The sequence below is a fragment of the Neofelis nebulosa genome, chromosome 7 (genome assembly GCF_028018385.1).
Source record: "Neofelis nebulosa isolate mNeoNeb1 chromosome 7, mNeoNeb1.pri, whole genome shotgun sequence".
Classification (NCBI taxonomy): domain Eukaryota; kingdom Metazoa; phylum Chordata; class Mammalia; order Carnivora; family Felidae; genus Neofelis; species Neofelis nebulosa.
The window spans coordinates 31,751,094-31,766,676 of NC_080788.1; the positions used below are offsets into that span (position 1 = coordinate 31,751,094).

The window sequence follows — 15,583 nt, forward strand, 5'->3', positions numbered from 1 at the left end:
AACTATTACAGGTAAAGGTTTACAGACCTTAGTAGGGAAAAGTGAGTGGAGGGAAGTGGTTCAATGGGAAAAACAAATAGATTTCTTTAGCAAAGACAAATGGACTTTTAGGAGAACATAAGATAAGAGAGTTTGTGATAATATTTATCTATACGGGTATGGATGGTCTCTCATCTTCTTCTGGGCCATAAAGCTCTTTTGAAGACAGGATTTATGGTAGCCTCACTTCCCAGAAGTTGATGCTCTTAGTCAGATAAGGGAAGCTCTGAGGACGCCTTTTTCCTGCATTGGTTGAATCTCAAATGTCTTAAGATAATCTTCATGCCAGCTCTGGGGTTCTGAGTGGGTCCCCCACACCATATTTCAAGTGCTCAACAGCTACATGTGGCTAGTGCTTTTCTTTTTGGACAGCGTAGGTGCAGAATCACCAAATAGTCAAGTCCCAGGACTGGGCAGCCCCCGGAGATCTCAGCAAGCATCCTTTCTACCGCCTCCCTCACCAGCTCTGGCCCACATTTGCTTGGGTGTCTCCCAAGCGCAAGGTGCCCCCTGCCTCCTCAGGCAGCCTGTTTCTCTCAGGCCCCAAGGGGGAAGCTGTTGTTGCGCAGAAATCTCCCTCCAGATTGTGCAACCGAGTATCTTTTCCAAAGCTCTGGGAGAGTGGTAGCCTGAGACCAAGTTTTTCATTTTACCCAGAGGGTCTGTGTCCGCAACAAGTGGGGAGAGGGGTAGGCTAGGGTACTACAAAGTCATCCTTCTTCTGCGAGGCTGAGTGGTCCCTAAGGCCCTCGGGGGCCGCGACTGCCTTCTGAGTCAAGTGGCTTTGTGAGCAGCCACCACTTGGCTAAAGTCGAAAGCCAAGTCAGAGTCACTGCCCCTCCTAGGGCCGCCCTTCGCCCGAGGCTCAAGGAGCATCTCCTCGTCCCCCAACTGGGAGACACCCACTCCTAACGCAGCCCCTGGTTTCAGAGATGGGGAAACTGAGACGCAGATAATGCGCGGTTGAGGCAGAGGCCCCACCCTCCAGCCGAGCCAGATCTCCACGAAGCCCCACGGGCCTGCGGGGAGAGCGCAGGCCAGCAGGCCAGGGCAGGCGGGCGCCTCGCCACCCTCTGCTCCTCGGACACCGGCGTCAGGCGGGCAGGCGAGGGCCACGGGGACCTGGCCGTCGGGGCAGGAAGCTCCCGGGAACCGTGATGTAACTTGGCGCCCGGCTTGCAGCAGAAGCCCCCAGGCGCCGCGGCCGCCTGTTTACGGAGTGGGTTCAGACCGGGGGGCGGGGTCACAGTCACTGGCCCCGCCCCTGGAGCCCCGCCCCCAGAGCCCGCCCCGCTCCCTCAGGGAGCCCAGCCGAGTTCGGGGACATCCGAAAGTCCAGGACCTCGGAACCCGCTCCAGGAGGTCGCTCGGCGCCCGTGGGAATTGGTCTCGTTTCCAAAAACCTCAGACGTCCAAGACCCGGAGCAGTGGCGGCGCCAATGGGTGACTCCGAAAGGCCCTAATCCCCCAAAGCAACTCAAAATAACATTACAACTAAATAAAAAGCTGGCGCTTGGAAGGCCCACGAAGCCTCAAGACAAGGGCCCTCCCTCTGAACACACTAGCGTCTCCACGCGGTGGTGGCGAGTCCCCGTCTCTCTTTAGGTCTTAGTTTTCTCATCTGTACAATTACGGTGCATTGCTGTGACAGTCTCTGATTCTATGCATTGTGGCCCTTCAAGAGTCTGTGAGGGTTGGTGGTGGGGTGGGGGGAGGGAAGACTCCAGCACTCCCCAGGGGCCCTTTCTAATTTTGTTGGCATGGAGAGGGAATTTGCTCTTAACTGGGAAAAGTTGTTAACACCCTGGGGGTTTGAAGGGCCCAGCTGCCTAGGGGCTGGGACTCAAGGTGGCCTCCAAACCCTCTTGCTGCAGGCCCCCCAAACCCCACACCCAGGTCTGGCTTACTGGAGCCAGTGGAGAGGAGCAGGGGCTGCTGGGCCCACAGCACCCAGCCCAGCTGAGCTCTCAGGCCAGACACAGGCCTCCCCTAGCCCCTCGCCCTCCCCAGAGGCAGAAGACAATACAAAGTGTGGCTGGATGACAATGGATCTGAATGGAGCCTAAAGTTTGGACAATGCTGATGCCGACAAGAACCCCAGCAGCTGTGGCCTGTGTCCACTGCCAGGATTTTCCCACCCAGACTCTCAGTTCCCTGGTGAGGCAGGAGAGCTGAGTCCAGATGAGCAATCTGAGACTCACAGGGTAGCCCCAGGTCACCCCGCAAGTTGGTGACAGAGCTGCAACTAGGATCCAGACCCTTGCTTCCAGTCCTTCATGCTCCCACTCTTGTGAGGGCAAGAGCCCTGTGGGCAGGAACAGTCCCGGACAGCTTCCCGGACTGGAGGTCTGAGCTAGGCAAGGCAGGAAGGGCAAGACTGGGGGAGAGTGTGGGGCTGCAAGGGCTCCCTGAGCTGGGAGGTAAGAAGAGAGGGGAAGAAACAAGGGTACGGGAAGGTCTGACCAGAGAAGATGGTCTGGCAGTCCGTCAGGGACTACCAACTAGTCCAAGCTTAAGGATCCGACTAGTCCAAGGCTCAAGGGAAGTTCTTGAGGAAGGGGGCAGCAGACCCAGTGCAGGATGGGAGACTGTTGGTGCTGGGTGTTAGCTTTCTGGTCCTGTCTCCACTTCAGGCTCTCCCATTTCCCAGCCCTTTCACACAGTCTCTTCCCTCTGTGGGCCTGGCTTTCCTCATCTGTAAAAGGGGGGTCAGCTCTCTGTTCTGCTCACGGCTGAGAAGGTGCTTTGTGATAAGACTTTACATACTTACGGGTGTGAGAGCCTAGTATACAAATGTGACAAAGAGAGTGGGGTCAGGGGACACCTCTTCAAGGGGCTCTTACCTTCTCTGGATTTCCTGGCCCCAGAGGGAGAGGCTCCATACACTTGCTTTCCCCAATCCTGCCAGAATGTCTGGGAGGCCCCTGGGCTTAGCAAATATTTGTGCCTCTGATGTAGTCACTGGCTGCTGGAACGTTCTGTCCTGCTGCTCATTTGTACAGGCCTCTGCCTCAGGCTGTGAAGGTCCTGGAAGAGGACAAGACTGCAGGGTTGGGACTTCTGGGTCCTTCCCCCAGCTCCCCTCCTGCCTGCTCCTCCTGAGCACTTTGGTCCTAGTTATTCCCGAAGTTCAGACCCTGCGCTAGGTGCTGTGCAGGGACCGGAGACATGCAGCTCTAAAGAGCCTCTCCGAAGAGCCAGGACTTTGGATCCAAATGTAAGCTCAGCAGTTGTCCTGCCGTGTGGTCTTGGGTGAGTCCCATTACCTCTCTGAGCTTGTTTCCTCATCCTGATAACAGTGGTGAAGTGGTTTGGGTCAGTCCCTGGCTTTCTTCCCTGGCCTTCCTTCCAGGGCTCCACAGTGTCTCCATAGAAGTTTGGGCCTTTGGGTTTAGTCACTACAAGAGTAGGAAGTTTCCAGTGTTATTTAATGCTCTGTAATGGTGTGCTGGTAAATGTTTAACAATCAGCTCTTAAAAAAAAAAAAAAAAAAGTCCTGTTTTGCAGCATTTGCCTGATTTCTGTACTATTACCACCATGGCCCTTTTAAGCTTCTAACATGATGTCACTGAACATGGAGTTGGGAGCCAGTGAGAGCTGGCTCCAGCACAACCTGCATCCACGATCGGTTACATAATTTGCCAGGCCAAGTGCAAAGGGAAATTATAGCGTTCCTGTTCAAAAAGCAGAAAGGAAGCCTTTTTCCTTTTTTCCGCGATTTCTCTCTCAACCATTATAACGTTCTTTTTATTTATTTAATAAATAAATCCCCTCCTTCCAGTATGGGGATACTCACAGGGCAAGTGCAGAACTGCCAATAGGGAGGTGGAGGTGGATGAGCCCCAAGACTTGGCACGTATTTATGGGACCCACCAACTACCAGGCTGCTCCTCCGGCCAGATGGATCCTCCTCCGATCCAGAGAGATGACCCACAAAGTCAAGTCAAGCATCTTCCCTTCCCAGAGGCCTTCAGTCTAGACCCGGGTCCCAACCTTCAAGCCAGGATACGCTAGGCACCCAAATGGGGTTGGGAGAGGGGTGACTGGGTGGCTCAGTCGGTTAAGCATCCGACTTCAGCTCAGGTCATGATCTTGCAGTCCTTGGGTTCGAGGCCCGCATCGGGCTCTGTACTGACAGCTCAGAGCCTGGGGCCTGCTTCGAATTCTATGTCTCCCTCTCTCCCTGCCCCTCCCCCACTTGCACTCTGTCTCTGTCTCTGTCTCTCTCTCAAAAATAAATAAACATTGAAAAGCTTACAAAACCAAAAAGAAACGGAAGTGGGAGAGAGGCTCGCCCTGGGCAAGTCACTGTGCTGAATGCATCATATCACTGCCTGTCCCGGGAAGGATGGCCAGTGGGGTGGGTGGGGAGGAACAGGAGGCCAGGTGGGCCAGTGCACCAGACCTCACATTGGTGGGGGATCCTGGGGGGGAAGGAGAGGAGAGACCAAAGAGATTCCCAAACCCTCCCTCCCTCCTCAGTGAGAACCCCCACTTGGGGAAAGCACTCACAGAGCATTGCAAGTGGGCAAAAACTTGTTCAACAAGCAAGACGCGGTTTTGTTATGGAACGTTGATCGCCAACTATCAGGCTCATCTCTTCCGTTTTATTTTTATATTGTGCCACTTTTCTCTTTTTGAAAATACTTTCTAAAAATGTGTCTTTTGCTTCTACACAAGTGAAAGGTAACACTTTCAAACACCCAGTTCACTGCCCATCTGTACAACATGTAATTGGCCACATTCATTGGTCTGTAGAACACCGACAACTATAAAACTTTTCTCCGTACTGATATTTGTCCTCGGGATTGAAGCCAAATATTGACCCAGTTTTAGCAAATTTAGAGCAGCAGGCTTCCTGGCTTAAAAAATATTTCCACAGGGGCGCCTGGGTGGCGCAGTCGGTTAAGCGTCCGACTTCAGCCAGGTCACGATCTCGCGGTCCGTGAGTTCGAGCCCCGCGTCAGGCTCTGGGCTGATGGCTCGGAGCCTGGAGCCTGTTTCCGATTCTGTGTCTCCCTCTCTCTCTCTGCCCCTCCCCTGTTCATGCTCTGTCTCTCTCTGTCCCAAAAATAAATAAAAAACGTTGAAAAAAAAATTAAAAAAAAAAATATTTCCACTTATTAAGCATGGCGGTTTGTTCCCTTGAGGGGAATGACCGTGGTGCCCCAGGTGTCTACTTCCTGATAGAGTTTGGAAGAGGCACTCTTCATACAACACCAGCCCCAGACCAGGGTGATTTGGGTTCTGTTTCTCAGGTGTGGCCAGATGCTCCAGACCAGTTGCTGGAGGGAGTGTCTCACCAGGGAGGAGGGCTGCAAAGTGTGGGCAAAGGACAAGAGGACCCCAAAGCCTGATGACACAAGTTCAGCCCAAGAGTTGTGTGCTCCTGATGACCCATAATGGGGCCCAAAGCTCAGCCCTCTAGCTATCAGGCTGTGCTGCACTGAGGAGAGGAAGAGGGTGAGCACTCACACACACACACTCATACCCAGACAGGAGGCCACCCAGGACCCTTAGCCTGAAGTGTGTGCAGGGGCATTGGCCACAAACAACTTTATAGTATATTGAGAAAAGCTGCCTGATTAAGGAAAAATGGGCATCCCTCTAGCATGTTCTTCAGTTGACTTTCCCATAATATTCAAACTATAGTATGGGTTAAGTCTACATCAGGCTCCTCCTACTCCTTCGTGGTGTTGGGCAAATCCCAGAGCATTATCCAAGCCTTAGTTTTTCCATCGCTTTCGGCCTTTTGGCTAAGATCGAGTGCAAGCCTTAGTTTTCCCATCTGTAACATGGGGAAATGATGCATAACTTCAAGGTTGTGGGCAGGATTAAACAAGATGCATGTGTGTATGTTCATGCTTATATGCCAGACACAAAGCTGTTGCCACAATAAAAGGTGGTATTAGGGGCGGCTATTCTTAGCAATCAAACAGTAGAGACGGGGTCTGATTCACTTACGGGTCCCTGGCGTACAGTAAGTGGTTACTGGAGAATGTGAGTTCTGTTATTGGGCTGTGCTGGGAGATGGCTTGTGGGGGTGTGGTCACAGGCAGCCGAAGACGGAGGTGTGAGTGAGCTGTGCTGGGCCCCTGGTGGCCTTCCACCCCCGCCCCAGAATTGGAGTAGGGAGACATGAAGGTCATCCTCAGCTACCTCATTTTACAGAGGGAGAAAGTGCGTCAATGCAGTGAACACATTGTACTGATTCTCCTGGCTTCAAAGCAACTTTGGATCCCAAACAGAAGAGCATCTGCAGGTGCAGACCTTGAGTATTTGCTCAGATTCACTCAGCAATCGGCTTTCGTCCTCTTGTCCGGCACACCACCAGCACTGGGCGACGCTCCGCTTTTAGAATAGGAGAAAATGCCACATCACAAGGCACGGATCGCACCACCGAGGAACTTGGTGATGAACCCCTAAGAATGGGTGATTTCACTCCAACTGAGGTGAAACTTGGCCAACAAGAAATAGGAGATGGGGAGCAGCTGGGCAGATAAATTCTGCCTCATTTGTCTCCCCTGGGACTGCTCCAAGGTGCCATTCCTCCTTGTAACCCTCTGGCCACATCCCCAAGCAGAGGGACATGCTTGCTTGCTGTGAGGATACCGTCAGCTCGGTCACACATCACACAGTGCATTCCACCTCCCCTGGCCTCCCTCCCTTTCCTTCTTCTCCCAAATAAAGTGTTAGCACCTTAGTCCTTAGTCCTTGCATCCAACTCGGTTTTTCAGAGGACCCAGGATAAGATGGGTAGCACGTCCAAATTATTCACACTTATTATATGGTTATTCAACATAAAAAATCCTAAAACAGGGACGCCTGGGCGACTGGCTCTTGATTTCAGCTCAGGTCACGATCCCAGTTTCAGTTTGTGAGTTCCAGCCCCGCTTGGGGCTCCGAGCTGACAAGGGGAGCCTGGTTGGGATTCTCTCTCTCTCTCTGCTTCTCCCCTGCTTGCTCATGCGCACGAGCACTCTCTCTCTCTCAAAATAAACTAAAAAAAGAAAAGAAAGATATTACAAAAGATCCTAATATAGAATCATACGCATTGCTTTGGGGCAGAAGTAAACGGGCCACGGCTCTAGGCGATGCCCGTGGTGGTCCGCTTTACTGGTATAGACGCGCCCTCTCGCCAACAGTGCTGCCTCCCCGAATGTTATTCTGCAGCAGCTCTGGTTTGAAGCTCTTCAGGGCAGCACGCAGAGCCTCCTGATGGACACTTGCCCTTTATTTCAAACTTTTCTGTGCATGTTGCTGAGAGACAGCATGCACCCAGCATGGCTCTTACACTCTGTAGCGGAGAACTCTGTTTTTGTAAGTGTTTCCCGTGTGTAGTTTTTTCCACACCAACAGCCAATTCTCTAACTGGGTGTCCAGCAAGTCAACTTAATTCTGACACTGTCTACCTGGAGTTAGCCTCAGATCTTACAACTTAAAGGGCTCCGTCCCACAAGACTAGCCCCACTTCAGACGCCAGTTGCAAATGGGGTGCCTGGGCTACGCACACTTCTGCTGGGCTGACTATAAACTCAGGGGTTCCCACAATCGCCCCACCCCCCAGTTTCAGTCATTTGCTAGAATGAACTCAGGAAAACACTTTACTTACACTTACCAGCTTATTATGAAAGATACAAACAAACAGTCAAATGGAAGACACGCATGGGGCAAGGCATGGGGATAAGGCACGGAGCTTCCGTGCCCTCTGCAGCTACAGTACCCGCCCACCCTGCTCCTTCATGTATTTACCAACTCGGAGGCTCTCTGAATCTCGTTGTAAAAGAGTTTTTATAATCCAATAGTCAGCCCTCTCTCCCTCCTCCCAGGTCAGGGTGGGTGTGGAGCTGAAATCACATATTTGGCGTTTCTGGTGATCAGCCCCCATCCTGAAACTTTCTTGGGGGCCACCCACCCTAAGTCACCTCATTAGCATAAATTCTAAAGTTTATTTATTTATTTAGAGAGAGAGAGAGAGAGAGAGAGCAAGAGTGGGGCAGGGGCAGAGAGAGAGAGAGAGAGAGAGAGAGAGAATTCCAAGCAGGCTCCGCACTCTCAGTGCAGAGCCTGATGTGGGGCTTGAACTTACCAACCGAGAGATCACGACCAGAGCTGAATCAAGAGTCAGACACTTAACCAAAGGAGCCACTCAGGAGCCCCAATTACATATATAATATATTTTTTTTTATCATACTACAGTTCCTCTAAGGGAGTTGCCATTCATGTCTTCACTATGATTGGCTACAGGCAAATTAGTTAAATGAGGTGTTGCTCTTGATTGGACTGGCACATATGCAGGCTCCACCACCCCCTCAAACCTGGCAGCAGGTCTGATAAATATGCAAATTAGACAACCCTCATATGTTGATGCTGAGGTGCGGTCACCATATCACTGGGACTCACAATTCATGCACTGATACTCTACATTTTGAGAATATTCTATATAGTTTACACTCTGTCTTCAGATCTTCAAGACTAAAGACCAGGTAGATGAGATATGAAGGCACTGAGACTCAGAGAGACAAGCAATTGGTCCAAAGGTCCACGGTAAGGCAGTGGCAGAAGTGGGTAGAACACCCAAGTCTTAGGGCTTCAGCCCAGCCCCTCCCTCTGCAGCCAAGGGCTTCTGCCTGTAGTACGACATTATCTCTGCTGGCCATGTAGATGGGTCACACTCCAGCTGGTGTCCTTGCCGGCCCCACTGTCTTCGGACTGAGAACTATCAGAGCTAGGAGGGACATTACTACCCCACTGTGAAGACAGGGAAACTGAGGTCCCAAGTTACAGAGCCAGTGGTGGCAGAGCCAGAAGCAGGACCCACAGCACCTGTGGCCTGGCCCCAGCTCCTTAGGCTTGAGCTCTGGGTATGACTGGTTCAAATCCCAGCTCCACTGCTTATTCTCTGTGCCTTGGGCAAGTTAACCTCCTTATGCCTTAAGTTTTGTTTTTATTTTTATATTTCTTTCTCCCTCCCTCCTTCCCCCTCTCCTTCCTTCCTTGCTTCTTTCCTTCCTTCCTCTTTCTTTCCTTAGCGAGCTCTACACCCAGTGTGGGTCCTGAACTCATGACCCCAAGATCAAGGGTCACATGCTCCACCGACTGAGTCAGCTAGGTGCCCAACTTTTGTTTTTATTAAATGGGGCTAACAACAGCATCCACCTCAAAGGGGTATTAGGTGGATTAAATTAGATAACACATATAAAGGTTTAGGACGGGGCCTGGCATATAGTACATGATCAATGAATGTTACCTAGTACTATTTTGATTCTAATCATGTTGGGGAGGACAAACTTTTCCTCTACCTACTTAGATCCAGTGATTGAGGACCTGTGAATTAAACTGACAGATTAAAAAATTAATAGAAGAAAAGATAAAGTTTATTCATGCACTAATGCAGGAGCTCATGGAAAATGTGCTCAAAGAAGCGGTTAGAATTTGGGGCTCCTACACCCAATTTTGTTTTCCAGTTTTCTTGAGATTTAATTGACATACAACATTGTGTAAGTTTAAGTAGTACGTGTTGATTTAATACAGTTATGTATTGCAAAATGATTACCATCATAGGTTAGCTAACACCTCCATCATGTCATAGAATGAGTATTTATTTTTCATGGTGATAACTGTCAAGATGTACTCTCTTGGCAACTTTCAACTATATAATACGGTATTATTGACTATAATTACCATGCTACACATTAGATCCCCAGAACTTATTCATCTTATAACTCAAACTTTGTACTGTTGGACCGACAACTCTCCCTTGCCCCCATCCTCCTAGCCCCTGGCAACCAATGCCGTATTCTCTGTTTCTACGAGTTCTGCACATATCACATACAAGTGATACGTTACAGTGTTTGCCTTTCTCTGCCTGACACTCAGTATAATGCCCTCAAGGTCCATCCATGTTGCAAATGGCAGATTTTCTTCTTCCTCGTGGCTGAATAATATTCCACTGCATATATGTACCATTTATCCCTCGATGGACACTTATGCTGTTTCCATGTCTTGGCTGTGCTGAATTATGTTGCAATGAACACGGGAGTACAGTCATGTCCTTGAGATCCTGCTTTCCTTTCCTTTACATATATGCCTAGAAGTGGGGTTGTTGAATCATAGGGCAGCTCTTTTTAATTTCTCGAGGAACCTCCATACTGTTTTCCACGGTGGCGACACCAGTTTGCATTTCTACCAATGGTGCACCAGGGTTCCCTTTCCTCCACATCCTTGCCGACGCTCATTATTTCTTGTCTTTTTTGATGACAGTCATGCTAACAGGTGTGAGGTGATATCTCATTGTGGTTTTGATTTGTATTTCCCTGATGATGAGTGATGTTGAGCATCTTTTGATGTATCCGTTGGCCATCTGGATGTTTTCTTTGGAGAAATCTCTGTTCGGTTCTTTTGCCCATTTTTAGTTGGATTGTTTGTTTTTTGTTTTGCTCTTTAGTTGCATGAGTTCTCTATATTTTTCCCCTTGTCAGATGTTAGATCCCGTCCCAATAAGGGAAGGGGGAGGGGAGAAATGACACTTTATGGGAAAACAAATGACTTTTAGGAAAGATACATGGGCCTCTACAATAGATGGGAGATAAGATCGTTTTGTGATACGTCTGTTTAGGTGATTTCTTATCCTGGTCTCAGGTGACAGGAGTCAATCTTCTCTGGTTGCAAAACTCCTGGGGAGGGGGTTTATGACGCTGGAATTCTTAACCTACTGAGCCACCCAGGTGCCCCCTATGACGCTGGAATTCTTTTGGGAGGCTCTGATTTTAGGCAGATAAGGGGAAGTTAAGAAAAAAGCGCCTCTTCCTGCATGTGCTGATTCTCAAATATCTTCAGCTCAAAATAATGCTTAAGACACACTGGCATATTTTATGCACCTCCAATCATGCAGGGGAGACAGTGGGGTAGGATGGGAGCTGCAGGCTGAAGCTGGAGAGCACCTGTCGGTTTCCTAGACGTCTTCCAGGCTGTCCTCCCTGGCTGAGGTTGGAACACTTGGGGCCTCTGCTTCTCATCAGAGCTCCCTCACAGCTAAGCTGGGGCCATGCCATTCCCTGCCCCTCTGACCTGGTGCAACGAGGTGGCTTCAGGCTACACTGAGGATTCTCACCCACAGGTGAAGCTGGAATGGGGGATGGTGCCCACTGCTGGGCTGGGAATGTCAGCGAGGGGGGTTTCTCTGGGGAGGCCGAACACCTTCCCTGCCCTCCCCATGGGGTCAAGGTCCCCCAGGGTGGAGAAGTGGCTGGGTTCCCCTCTGCAGAGCTGCTCAAGAAATTTGACTCTATCAAGCATATCTGACTCTCATAGTGGACCATTCTTTAATACTTCCCTCCTCTACATGATAAGGAAATGAAATGAATATATTTCATAATGAACTAGAGTTTGCATTTATCAGACAAAAATTATTACCTCTCTTACTTTGCACCATTTAACTAGTTTAAATTTTATTTTTTAATTATTTTTTTAAACATTTATTTATTTTTGAGACAGAGAGAGACAGAACATGAGCAAGGGAGTGGGCAGAGAGGGAGACACAGAATCTGAAGCAGGCTGCAGGCTCTGAGCTGTCAGCACAGAGCCTGATGTGGGGCTCGAACTCCCAGAACTTGAGGTCATGACCTGAGCTGAAGTTGGATGCTTAACGGACTAAGCCACTCAGGGACCCCTAACTAGCTTAAATTTAAACAGAAATAAAACCTCCAAGCTGTCACAGAGTGGCAGAATTGAAGGCACTCAAGTTCTGTGTCTTCGTCTTTACAATCATTGGACTATCCTGGTGTATTTGGAATCCACTGTTTACACATAGGACCATGTCCTGCGGGAACTGGAGACAGGAATGGCCCGGAACGGGCAGTGGGGACCCTACAGCTTGTCAGTGCGTGTGTAACAGGGAATTCTCTGAGTGAACGTTTATGTAGAACACAATATTCCTCAATAAGCAGTAAAGGTGCTAATCTGAAGCTTATTTTGTTTATTATAAAAATTCAATAGTAATTGTAGCAATTGTTTAGAACTTTGATCAGTAAGACTTTCAGAGAGGAGTCTTTTATCACTGACCTGGTTTAAAAGTGCTGGCACAGGGTGAAAATAAAAGGCAGATAGACTTTATTATTGTTTTTAAATTCTCTGCGTATGATGCCCCTCTTACTGCCTGCACTTGGGGTGCATAGCCCCCACCATCCTGATCTTTGAATACCTAGAGCACAAGCTGTCCCCACCTCTTGCCCACCCCTACCCCCAGGCCCATCACCTTTCACCTTGGAGCCAGAGGCTGGCTGGCCACATTGTTGGGATGTCAGGCCCTAGGACTGAGACCGCCTCCTGCTTTCTCTGGCCTCCAAGATCCCCCCACCCCCTAGGCCACCTCACCCTAAGGCCTGGCCAGACAGCCTCAGTTCACTCGAGACAAGCTCTTGGAGATAGCTCGTGTGGGGAAACTGAGGCTGTCAGAGGAAAGAAAACTCTCTTAAGGGTAAAGGGGCTGAGGGGAAGAGGCTGACCCAGCTCTGAGCCTCCTTGGTGGCTGCTCAGACCCAGCGTGGTCTCCCTGGGGCAGGAGGAAGAGGAAGGGATGGCTGTGGGACAGGCTGGGGCACTGTAGGTAATTTACATCTCATTTGAATGGGTTCCCCCTGCCTCACACCCAGAGCAGGCCCACCTGCAAGACCCTCAGCTGAAGGAGGGTCCCTCTGGCCCCCACTACCTCCCCTGTGCAGTGTCCCAGAACCCCCTTCCCTATCAGTGCCTGTCCCTGAAGCAGGCTTGCCCTTCCAGAATCTGGCTGTGAAGGAGTTCTCCCGGAGAGAGGCGAGGCTCACAGCACAGGAGGGGCAAGGTGCATTGGTCAGACCCCAGAGGCTTCACTGGAGCAGCAGGTCTGGGCCTTGAGAGGGGAGGCCCCTCACTCACCTGGGTCCAGGAGGCACCAGAGGGAGGTGAGGCCCAGCCCTGAGGAGTCTGAGGGCACTGCGGTGCTCTGGTCTATGCTGGGCAGTGGGGTTTTCCTTAGCAGTCCTGCCTTCACCTGGCTGTGAGAATGTGTGCAGTCGTGACAGGAGCCGGGGTAGAAACCGGACTGGGGAGGAAGCCAAAGTCCAACTGCTGATGCCCAGAGGAGAGGCATGTCCTGAGAGCAGGATATTTGGGCAATGCCCAGGCGCCACCGCCCCAGCCCTCCAGCCTGCCAGCCCTCTCTCAGATGGGCCAGCGGGGATTTGGGGAGGAGATACCCTTCCTGGCCATCTTCCCAAAGGAGTGAGATAGAGAAAGTGAAGGGACTCCATTTTAGAAAGGCTCCATTTCGGTTGTTTTTCTCCTAAGTTTGTTCATGCTCTATATTTTGCATCTGAGTAAACCAAAGAAGCTATGTTCCCACTCCACGGGGAGATAAGAAACTTAATCATTCTCTAAGTTTCTTCCCAGGCCCCCAAACACCTGATACTATGTAAGAAGAATTGGATCCCAAACATGTTCCAGGACGGTAGCTTTGAACAAACCTCGGTCGACACTGGCATCAATCCCCCCTACCTCTGGTGATTTATGGAAAAACACCTGCTGTTCACCTGACACTCGCCTTTGATCAGACCCTACCCTGGATTCCTGAAGGAATGTGTATCCTGGACCCCCTTCCAATAGAAACCCCTAACCCCAAGTGGCGGAGAGACTCCCTCCTTTTCTGAGTCCCCCAGATACTCCATCAGCTGTGTGCCTTCACTTACGCTATTCAATTAAACTCTGCTCTCACTTCCGCCTGGTTCGCGTTTGATTTCTATCCTGTATGAAACCAACTTTCTTGGCTCGTCCTGCAGGGCCCCCTCTGGGTCCTTGGACCTAGCCTGCCTCGGTAGGGTCTGTAGGGTCCTGTCCCATCAGGAGGGGCCCCCTGGGGGCCCTTCTGGAAGCTCTCGCAGTCCCACCTACAGGCTACTCTCTATATACTCCTCAGTGACAGAAAACTCAGTTCCCCCAAAACCAAATCACTGGCCTCCAGTTCTGCTGAAAGTCTTTCTTCTTTCTGAGCTGGAATCCCTCTCCCTGGGACTTACCTCATTGGCCAGTGGACCCCAGACACTGTTATAGGGGCCGAAAACTGTCCTTCTTTCCTTCTAGGTTCTTTGGCTGGTCTACTAATTAACTTGACATAAAACAGATTAACAAGAGGGGTGCCTGGGTGGCTCAGTTGGTTCAGTAGCCAACTCTTGATTTCGGCTCAGGTCATGATCTTGCGGTTCGTGGGTTCAAGCCCCAAATCGGGCTCTGCACTGATGGCACAGAGCCTGCTTGGAATTCTCTCTGCCCCCCTCTCTCTCTGCTTCTCCCTGCTCTCTCTCTCTCAAAAATAAATCAATAAACATGAAAAAAAAAGATTGACATGAGAAAAACACATTTCATGTGTACGGGAAACCCATAAAAATAGAAGACCCCCAATGATAGGTAATTGAGGCTTATCTGCTATCCTGAGCTAAGAAGAAGGGGGTAGGGGGTCTGGGACTTCAAAGTGGAGGAAGAGAATTCACAGGAAGATGGGAAGAGCAAATGTTTGGTAAACAAATGTTTTCCATGCCATGCAGATAATTCTTTTTGTTGTAAAAAGTCATCTCTGGTAATAGCTCTCTTCTTGGTACAGGCCCCCTATCTAATTCTTTTAGGCAGTTAAGGAGGAGGTAAAAAGCCCTTCCTGAGTCTGCTGGGCCCAAAATGTCTTCAGCTTCAAATAATCCACACACCAAAGTGGCACATTCTACGGTGGCGTATTCTGTTCCCCTTTACTGTCAAAGCTGCGGGGCCAGTGCTGTGGGGTCTACCCCACCAGTTCTGGTTTATGAGCACGTCTCTCCAGCCTCTCCAGGCCACCACCTCTCAGCCTCTTTCCGAAGTCTGTTGTGTTTTTAGCAGCTCATACTCTCTGGAGCACAATGAACTCCGCATCACTGGAGGGACACAGCCAACACTAGGCACAAGCCTGCCAACCAGAGGTCTCGTAAGTGTCAGGTGGAAGCTTGGGTCCAGATCCTCCTGGGAGTTTCCCAGCCCTAAGGGAGCTAGGAGGAGAAATATGGGAGGCAGGGAGTTTGAGATCACTTCACACCCTGGTTGGCGAGGCTCAGAATCATCGGCCATTTTTTCTTTGTTTTTACCTTTCCCAAACAAAGTGAGGAAACACCTCCTGAAAACAATACCCTGCAGGCCAGCTGCCAGGGTGGTGTTTGTCTAGTGAGCTCAGGCCTCCCAGACACGCAGAGAATGCAGAAGGCCCACCCTGGAATAATCCAGGAGCACCTCAATAGGCGCACGCACTGGCTCAGCACCTCCCCAGATAGGGAAGGAGCCCACCCTTCTCTTGGTTCACCCGCCCACTCCGTTTCAACCACACAGACATACAGACCACTGCCACCCAATCACTAGAAGAAGCCAGTGAACAAGGGCACGCGCTCCTTCAGCTAGACTCAAGAGAACACTTCTTGTGGAGCACCTGGGTGGCTCAGTCGGTTGAACATCCGACTCTTGATTTCAGCTCAGGTCATGATCCCAGAGTGCT

At 50.4% G+C, this 15,583-nt stretch overlaps 1 long non-coding RNA gene across 1 annotated transcript; it reads left to right on the forward strand.

The window, feature by feature from the left end:
* The first annotated feature begins 3,050 nt into the window (after window positions 1–3,050).
* LOC131516245 (uncharacterized) lies at window positions 3,051–13,788 on the forward strand. The gene is made up of 2 exons (XR_009263954.1): window positions 3,051–3,291; window positions 13,457–13,788. It is a non-coding gene; the product is annotated as an uncharacterized LOC131516245 (long non-coding RNA).
* The last annotated feature ends 1,795 nt before the right edge of the window (window positions 13,789–15,583 follow it).